This window comes from Oncorhynchus kisutch, linkage group LG17, assembly GCF_002021735.2.
Source record: "Oncorhynchus kisutch isolate 150728-3 linkage group LG17, Okis_V2, whole genome shotgun sequence".
Classification (NCBI taxonomy): Eukaryota; Metazoa; Chordata; class Actinopteri; order Salmoniformes; family Salmonidae; genus Oncorhynchus; species Oncorhynchus kisutch.
This window is the reverse complement of record NC_034190.2, coordinates 82,313,057-82,322,614: the sequence shown is the minus strand read 5'-3', so window position 1 is coordinate 82,322,614 and position 9,558 is coordinate 82,313,057.

The window sequence follows — 9,558 nt, the reverse complement described above, 5'->3', positions numbered from 1 at the left end:
AACTGAGACACAGTGTGACCATCTTAAGTACATGAAGGAACTCACTTCTGTTGTAAGTTTTCTCCACTCTCACACGAGGAAATCAGCAGAACCAATCACCAGGTGAGGATGACCACCTGTGACCCTGAAGAGTCGCAACCATGGAAACACGTATTTGTTGTTCTCCAAAATCCTACTCGTTCTCTTTGTGGACGGACGGGCATGTGGAGATGTATAAACGGGTGAAAGCAGGGACAGACATAGGACTACAGGGGAAGGGGATCGTATAGGCATCAGTCTATATCCCACTACCTGATGTAATTTAACTCAATCAGAACACATCTGGCACACGGGGAATGATTTCCCAGAAACCCACCCCCACAGCCTTTCTGTGGGGAACCCAGGTAGTACTAATGGGAAATAATGATTTTGGATGGAGATGACACCATTTTAGGAACAATACAAGGGTTTGACAAAGAAACAGCAGTTATATTATTCTGATGTTGGTCACTAGGGGGAAGGAAACAGCAGTTATACTATTCTGATGTTGGTCACTAGGGGGAAGGAAACAGCAGTTATACTATTCTGATGTTGGTCACTAGGGGGAAGGAAACAGCAGTTATACTATTCTGATGTTGGTCACTAGGGGGAAGGAAACAGCAGTTATATTATTCTGATGTTGGTCACTAGGGGGAAGGAAACAGCATGGGAAGTTGTAGTAATGGGTAAACAGATTTTACTCAGTTGCCACTAGATGTGCAGAATTTGAAGGCAGTAGTGACCAGAGACGAAATGGCACATATTGGCTAAAGACAGAGTTCCCTTGGAATAAACGATGAGGATTAAATCAAATCAAATCAAATGTATTTATATAGCCCTTCGTACATCAGCTGATATCTCAAAGTGCTGTACAGAAACCCAGCCTAAAACCCCAAACAGCAAGCAATGCAGGTGTAGAAGCACGGTGGCTAGGAAAAACTCCCTAGAAAGGCCAAAACCTAGGAAGAAACCTAGAGAGGAACCAGGCTGTGGGGTGGCCAGTCCTATTCTGGCTGTGCCGGGTGGAGATTATAACAGAACATGGCCAAGATGTTTTAATGTTCATAAATGACCAGCATGGTCGAATAATAATAAGGCAGAACAGTTGAAACTGGAGCAGCAGCACAGCCAGGTGGACTGGGGACAGCAAGGAGTCATCATGTCAGGTAGTCCTGGGGCATGGTCCTAGGGCTCAGGTCCTCCGAGAGAGAGAAAGAAAGAGAGAAAGAGATTACTGCGTCATGTTACTTCCTGACTCCTCTGACAACACAGTCTTTGACCAAATTGGACACTGGTTTAATGGTGTATTTGGAGACGTGATGGGTGAGGTAATGATGTTCCTGTTTGCCATGATTGTTCCACTTCTGGACGTCTGTGTTTTGCTGTTGCTTTATGTGTAAGAAAGTGCTTGGCTAAAAAGTCTGTTGAACATTTGGGAATTATGGGACACATGTATGTTGGGGTGGTCATGCCAATCTTTTCTCAGTCTCCTGATAGGGAAAAGGTTTTGTCGTGCCCTCTTCACGACTGTCTCGGTATGTTTGGACCATGATAGTTTGTTGGTGTTGTGGACACCAAGGAACTTGAAACTCTCGACCCGCTCCACTACAGCCCCGTCGATGTGAATGGGAGCGTGTTCGGCCCTCCTTTTCCTGTAGTCCACGATCGGCTCCTTTGTTTTGCTCACATTGAGGGAGAGGTTGTTGTCCTGGCACCACACTGCCAGTTCTCTGACCACCTCCCTATAGGCCGTCTCATCGTTGTTGGTGATCAGGCCTACCACTGTTGTGTCTTCATCAAACTTAGTGATGGTGTTGGAATTGTGTTTGGCCACGCAGTCGTGGGTGAACAGGGAATACAGGAGGAGACTAAGGACACACCCCTGAGGGGCACCAGTGTTGAGGATCAGCGTGGCAGACGTGTTGTTACCTACCCTCACCACCTGGGGACGGCCCGTCAGGAAGTCCAGGATCCAGTTGCAGAGGGAGGTGTTTAGTCCCAGGGTTCTTAGCTTAGTGATGAGCTTTGAGGGCACTATGGTGTTGAACACTGAGCTGTAGTCAATGAACAGCATTGTCACATAGGTGTTCCTTTTGTCCAGGTGGGAAAGGGCAGTGTGGAGTGCTATTGAGATTGCGTCATCTGTGGATCTGTTGGGGGGGTATGCGAATTGGAGTTGGTCTAGGGTTTCTGGGATGATGGTGTTGATGTGAGACATGACCAGCCTTTCAAAGCACTTCATGGCTACTGACGTGAGAGCCAGGGGGCAGTAATCATTTAGGCAGGTTACCTTCGCTTCCTTGGGCACAGGGACTATGATGGTCTGCTTGAAACATGTACAGTTGAAATCGGAAGTTTACATACACTTAGGTTGGAGTCATTAAAACGAGTTTTTCAACCACTCCACAAATTTCTTGTTAACAAACTATAGTTTTGGCAAGTCGGTTAGGACATCTACTTTGTGCATGACACAAGTCATTTCTCCAACAATTGTTTACAGACAGATTATTTCACTTATAATTCACTGTATCACAATTCCAGTTGACTGTGCCTTTAAGTAGCTTGGAAAATTCCAGAAAATGATGTCATGGCTTCTGATAGGCTAATTGTCAGCATTTGAGTCAATTGGAGGTGTACCTGTGGATGTATTTCAAGGCCTACCTTCAAACTCAGTGCCTCTTTGCTTCACATCATGGGAAAATCAAAAGAAATCAGCAAAGACCTCCAGAAGTCTGGTTCATCCTTGGGAGCAATTTCCAAATGCCTGAAGATACCACGTTCATCTGTAAAAACGTTCTGAGCCCTCTCCTGTACTCCCTGTTCACCCACGACTGCGTGGCCACGCACGCCTCCAACTCAATCATCAAGTTTGCGGACGACACAACAGTGGTAGGCTTGATTACCAACAACGACGAGACGGCCTACAGGGAGGAGGTGAGGGCCCTCGGAGTGTGGTGTCAGGAAAATAACCTCACACTCAACGTCAACAAAACTAAAGGAGATGATTGTGGACTTCAGGAAACAGCAGAGGGAACACCCCCCCATCCACATCGATGGAACAGTAGTGGAGAGGGTAGCAAGTTTTAAGTTCCTCGGCATACACATCACAGACAAACTGAATTGGTCCACTCACACAGACAGCATCGTGAGGAAGGCGCAGCAGCGCCTCTTCAACCTCAGGAGGCTGAAGAAATTCGGCTTGTCACCAAAAGCACTCACAAACTTCTATAGATGCACAATCGAGAGCATCCTGGCGGGCTGTATCACCGCCTGGTATGGCAACTGCACCGCCCTCAACCGTAAGGCTCTCCAGAGGGTAGTGAGGTCTGCACAACGCATCACCGGGGGCAAACTACCTGCCCTCCAGGACACCTACACCACCCGATGCTACAGGAAGGCCATAAAGATCATCAAGGACATCAACCACCCGAGCCACTGCCTGTTCACCCCGCTGTCATCCAGAAGGCGAGGTCAGTACAGGTGCATCAAAGCTGGGACCGAGAGACTGAAAAACAGCTTCTATCTCAAGGCCATCAGACTGTTAAACAGCCACCACTAACATTGAGTGGCTACTGCCAACACACTGTCAATGCCACTGACTCTACTCCAGCCACTTTAATCATGGGAATTGATGGGAAATGATGTAAATATATCACTAGCCACTTTAAACAATGCTACCTTATATAATGTTACTTACCCTACATTATTCATCTCATATGCATACGTAGATACTGTACTCTATATCATCGACTGCATCCTTATGTAATACATGTATCACTAGCCACTTTAACTATGCCACTTGGTTTACATACTCATCTCATATGTATATACTGTACTCGATATCATCTACTGTATCTTGCCTATGCTGCTCTGTACCATCACTCATTCATATATCCTTATGTACATATTCTTTATCCCCTTACATTGTGTATAAGACAGTAATTTTTTTTGGAATTGTTAGTTAGATTACTTGTTCGTTATTACTGCATTGTCGGAACTAGAAGCACAAGCATTTCGCTACACTCACATTAACATCTGCTAACCATGTGTATGTGACAAATACATTTGATTTGATTTGATTTTGATTTGACAATAGTACGCAAGTATGGGACCACGCAGCCGTCATACCACTCAGGAAGGAGACGCGTTCTGTCTCCTAGAGATGAAAGTACTTTGGTACGAAAAGTGCAAATCAATCCCAGAACAACGGCAAAGGACCTTGTGAAGATACTGGAGGAAACAGGTACAAAAGTATCTATATCCACAGTAAAATGAGTCCTATATCGACAAAACCTGAAAGGCCGCTCAGCAAGGAAGAAGCCACTGCTCCAAAACCACCATAAAAAAGCCAGACTACGGTTTGCAACTGCACATTGGGACAAAGATTGTACTTTTTGGAGAAATGTCCTCTGGTCTGATGAAACAAAAATAGAACTGTTTGGCCATAATGACGATTGTTATGTTTGGAGGAAAAAGGGGGAGGCTTGCAAGCCGAAGAACACCATCCCAACCGTGAATCACGGGGTGGCAGCATCATGTTGTGGGGGTGCTTTGCTGCAGGAGGGACTGGTGCACTACAAAATAGATGGCATCATGAGGGAAGAAAATTATGTGGATATATTGAAGCAGCATCTCAAGACATCAGTCAGGAAGTTAAAGCTTGGTCGGAAATGGGACTTCCAAATGGACAATGACCCCAAGCATATTTCCAAAGTTGTGGCAAAAATGGCTTAAGGACAACAAAGTCAAGGTATTGGAGTGGCCATTACAAAGCCCTGACCTCAATCTTATAGAAAAATGGTGGGCAGAACTGAAAGTGTGTGCGAGCAAGGAGGCCTACAAACCTGACTCAGTTACACCAGCTCTGTCAGGAGGAATGGGCCAAAATTCACCCAACTTATTGTGGGAAGCTTGTGGAAGGCTACCCATAATGTTTGACCCAAGTTAAACACTTTAAAGGCAATGCTACCAAATACTAATTGAGTGTATGCAATCTTCTGACCTACTGGGAATGTGATAAAATTAATAAAAGCTGAAATAAATCATTATCACTACTATTATTCTGACATTTCACATTCTTAAAATAAAGTGGCGATCCTAACTGACCTAAGACAGGGCATTTTTACTAGGATTTAAGGCCAGGAATTGTGAAAAACTGAGTTTAAATGTATTTGGCAAGGTGTATGTAAACTTCTGTCTTCAACTGTAGGTATTACAGACTCGGTCAGGGAGAGGTTGAAAATGTCAGTGAAGACATTTGACAGTTGGTCCGCGCATGCTTTGAGTACACGTCCTGGCAATCTTTCTGTCCCAGTGGCTTTGTGAATGTTCACCTGTTTAAAGGTGTTGTTCACATCGGCTACCGAGAGCTTTATCATACAGTCATCCAGAACAGCTGGTGCTCTCGTGCATGCTTCAGTGTTGCTTGCCTCGAAGCGAGCATAAAAGGCATTTAGCTCGTCTGGGTTTCCCTTTGTAGTCTAATAGTTTTCAAGCCCTGCCACATCCGCCAAGTGTCAGTGCAGGTGTAGTAGGATTAAATCTTAATCCTGTATTGACGATTTGCTTGTTTGATGGTTCGTCTGAGGGCATAGCGGGATTTCTTATAAGCGTCCGGATTAGTCTCCTGCTCCTTGAAAGCGGCAGCTCTAGCCTTTAGCTCGATGCGGATGTTGCCTGTAATCCATGGCTTCTGGTTGGGATTTGTACGTACTGTCACTGTGGGGACGAAGTCGACGATGCACTTATTGATGAAGCCGATGACTGAGGGATGTATTCCTCAATGCCATTGGGTGAATCCTGGAACATATTCCAGTCTGTGCTATCAAAACAGTCCTGTAGCATAGTAGCATCCACGTCATCTGACCACTTCCGTATTGAGAGTCACCAGTACTTCCTGCTTTAGTTTTTGCTTGTAAGCAGGAATCAGGAGGATAGAATTATGGTCAGATTTGCCAAATGGAGGGTGGGGGAGAGCTTTGCACACATCTCTGTGTGTGGAGTAAAGGTGGTCTAGAGTACTTTTCCCCTGGTTGCACGTGACATGTTGGTAAAAATTTGGTAAAACTGATTTAAGTTTGCCTGCATTAACATTCCCGGCCACAAGGAGCGCCGCTTCTGGGTAAGCATTTTCTTCTTTGCTTATGGCTTCAGAGTTGGTTGAGAGCGGTCTTAGTACCAGTTTTGTTTTGTGGTGGTAAATAGATGGCTACAAATAATACAGATGAGATCACAGATCTCTTGGTAAATAATGTGGTCTACAGTTTATCATAAGGTGCTCTACCTCAGGCGAGCAATACCTTGAGACTTATTTAATATTAGACATCACGCACCAGCTGTTATTGACAAATAGACACACACCCCCACCCTTAGTCTTACCAGAAGTGGCGTCTCTGTTCTGCCGGTATATGGAAAATCCCGCTAGCTCTATATTGTTCGCATCGTCGTTCAGCCACTTTTAATGTCCCGTTGGTAGGATAATCTTAATAGTAGGTCATCAATTTTATTTTCCAATGATTGCACGTTAGCAAGAAGAATGGAAGGCATTGGGAGTTCACTCGCTCGCCTCCGGATTCTCAGAAGGATCCCCAATCTGCGTGCCTTTTCTGTCTTTTCTTCACGCAAAAGGCGTGGATCTGGGCCTTTTCCAGTGAAAGCAGGATATAAAAAAAATTGTTTCACAAAACATAAAACAATAACAAAATAGCACAATTGGTTGGGAGAATGTAAAACATCTACCATGTTCTTCGGCGCCATCTTTGAGACTGCACTTGAAGAAACTTTCATAGTTCTTGAAATGTTCCATATTGACGGACCTTCATGTCTTGAAGTAATGATGGACTGTCATTTCACTTTGCTGATTTGAGCTGTTCTTGCCATAATATGGACTTGGTCTTTTACCAAATAGGGCTATCTTCAGTATACCACCCCTACCTTGTCAAAACACAACTGATTGGCTCAGACGCAGTAAGGAAAAAAAAATTCCACAAAATAACTTTGAACAAGGCACACCTGTTAATTTAAATGCATTCCAGGTGACTACCTCATAAAGCTGGTTGAGAGAATGCCAAGAGTGTGCAAAGCTGTCATCAAGGCAAAGTGTGGCTACTTTGAAGAATCTCAAATATAAAATATATTTTGATGTTTAACATTTTTTTTTGATTATTCCATATGTGTCATTTAATAGTTTTGATATCTTCATTATTATTCTACAATGTAGAAAATAGTAAAAAAATTAAATAATTAAAACCCTTGAATGAGTAGTTGTTCTAAGCCTTTTGACCGGTTGTGTAAATATTGCGAGACAGGCATGTTTAGATGACAAACAAGAAATTAGTATCATGACCAGTACTCATAAAGCATCTCATATTGCTGATCTAGGACCAGTTTCACCTTTCAGATCATGATTAAGAAAATGTGTCACTATTATATTTCTGTTTTCGTTTCACTTGTACCAGTCAAACATACATCATCTGAAGTGACATTTCCATGCCTCTGGAATCTCCTTCTCCACCAGGATCCTTGACAACAAATCACTTTAAGAATAGATGCAGCCTGTCAGACCTACCTGCTGTAGGACAGAACTAGAGATAACTTCCAACTGAACGAGCTAACAGTATGTAGCCACTAGCCTCCACACAGTGTGACAGTCAGCAGGCTGTTGGGGCGTGAGGAAGGAGGGAGAGAAATGACTGAGGATGAGGCTCTGTATCAAGATCTTTTAGACAAGACAAACAGCATCCTTTCACATTGCTATTCATACCAATAATGTTTTCAGACCATATTTCTCTCTCTGTGTGTGTGTGTGCGAGACACCCTTGCCAGAGGGGTACACCACCAGATTATGTTGAGGAAGTGATTTGGGTTGACATTTTGTCACAGTCGTTCCACCGAAAAAAAGAAGATTCAATAATTTATTCAACCAGCCAGCGGGGCTGCCACTCTGAGCTCTCTCTGTTGTTTCCTTGTGTGTCATGTGGGTAGGTGAGCCACTGAGCTAAACAACAGGCCTCCTGACAAAGCAGCAGTTCTCACATGATCATGACAGCCTCAGGAGTAGAGGGATTTTCAGGAACAGGGCATCATTTCTAGCCGAGTGAATCCAGATTAAACCTTACATTATCTCTGGGGTAACATTCAGTTTGGAATCACCAGGCTACATTATCTCCGGAGTAACATTCCGTTTGGATTCACCAGGCTACATTATCTCCGGAGTAACATTCAGTTTGGATTCACCAGGCTACATTATCTCCAGAGTAACACTCCGTTTGGATTCACCAGGCTACATTATCTCCAGAGTAACATTCCGTTTGGATTCACCAGGCTACATTATCTCCGGAGTAACATTCAGTTTGGATTCACCAGGCTACATTATCTCCAGGGTAACATTCCGTTTGGATTCACCAGGCTACATTATCTCCAGAGTAACATTCAGTTTGGATTCACCAGGCTACATTATCTCCGGAGTAACATTCAGTTTGGATTCACCAGGCTACATTATCTCCAGAGTAACATTCCGTTTGGATTCACCAGGCTACATTATCTCCAGAGTAACATTCTGTTTAGATTCACCAGGCTACATTATCTCCGGGGTAACATTCCGTTTGGATTCACCAGGCTACATTATCTCCGGAGTAACATTCCGTTTGGATTCACCAGGCTACATTATCTCCAGAGTAACATTCCGTTTGGATTCACCAGGCTACATTATCTCCGGAGTAACATTCAGTTTGGATTCACCAGGCTACATTATCTCCAGGGTAACATTCCGTTTGGATTCACCAGGCTACATTATCTCCCGAGTAACATTCAGTTTGGATTCACCAGACTACATTATCTCCGGAGTAACACTCAGTTTGGATTCACCAGGCTACATTATCTCCAGAGTAACATTCCGTTTGGATTCACCAGGCTACATTATCTCCAGAGTAACATTCTGTTTAGATTCACCAGGCTACATTATCTCCGGGGTAACATTCCGTTTGGATTCACCAGGCTACATTATCTCCGGAGTAACATTCCGTTTGGATTCACCCGGCTACATTATCTCCGGAGTACCACTTCGTTTGGATTCACCCGGCTACATTATCTCCGGAGTAACATTCAGTTTGGGTTCACCAGGCTACATTATCTCCAGAGTAACATTCCGTTTGGATTCACCAGGCTACATTATCTCCAGAGTAACAATCCGTTTGGATTCACCCGGCTACATTATCTCCGGAGTAACATTCAGTTTGGATTCACCAGGCTACATTATCTCCAGAGTAACATTCCGTTTGGATTCACCAGGCTACATTATCTCCAGAGTAACATTCCGTTTGGATTCACCAGGCTACATTATCTCCAGAGTAACATTCAGTTTGGATTCACCAGGCTACATTATCTCCAGAGTAACATTCAGTTTGGATTCACCAGGCTACATTATCTCCAGAGTAACATTCAGTTTGGATTCACCAGGCTACATTATCTCCAGAGTAACATTCAGTTTGGATTCACCAGGCTACATTATCTCCGGAGTAACATTAAGTTTGGATTCACCAG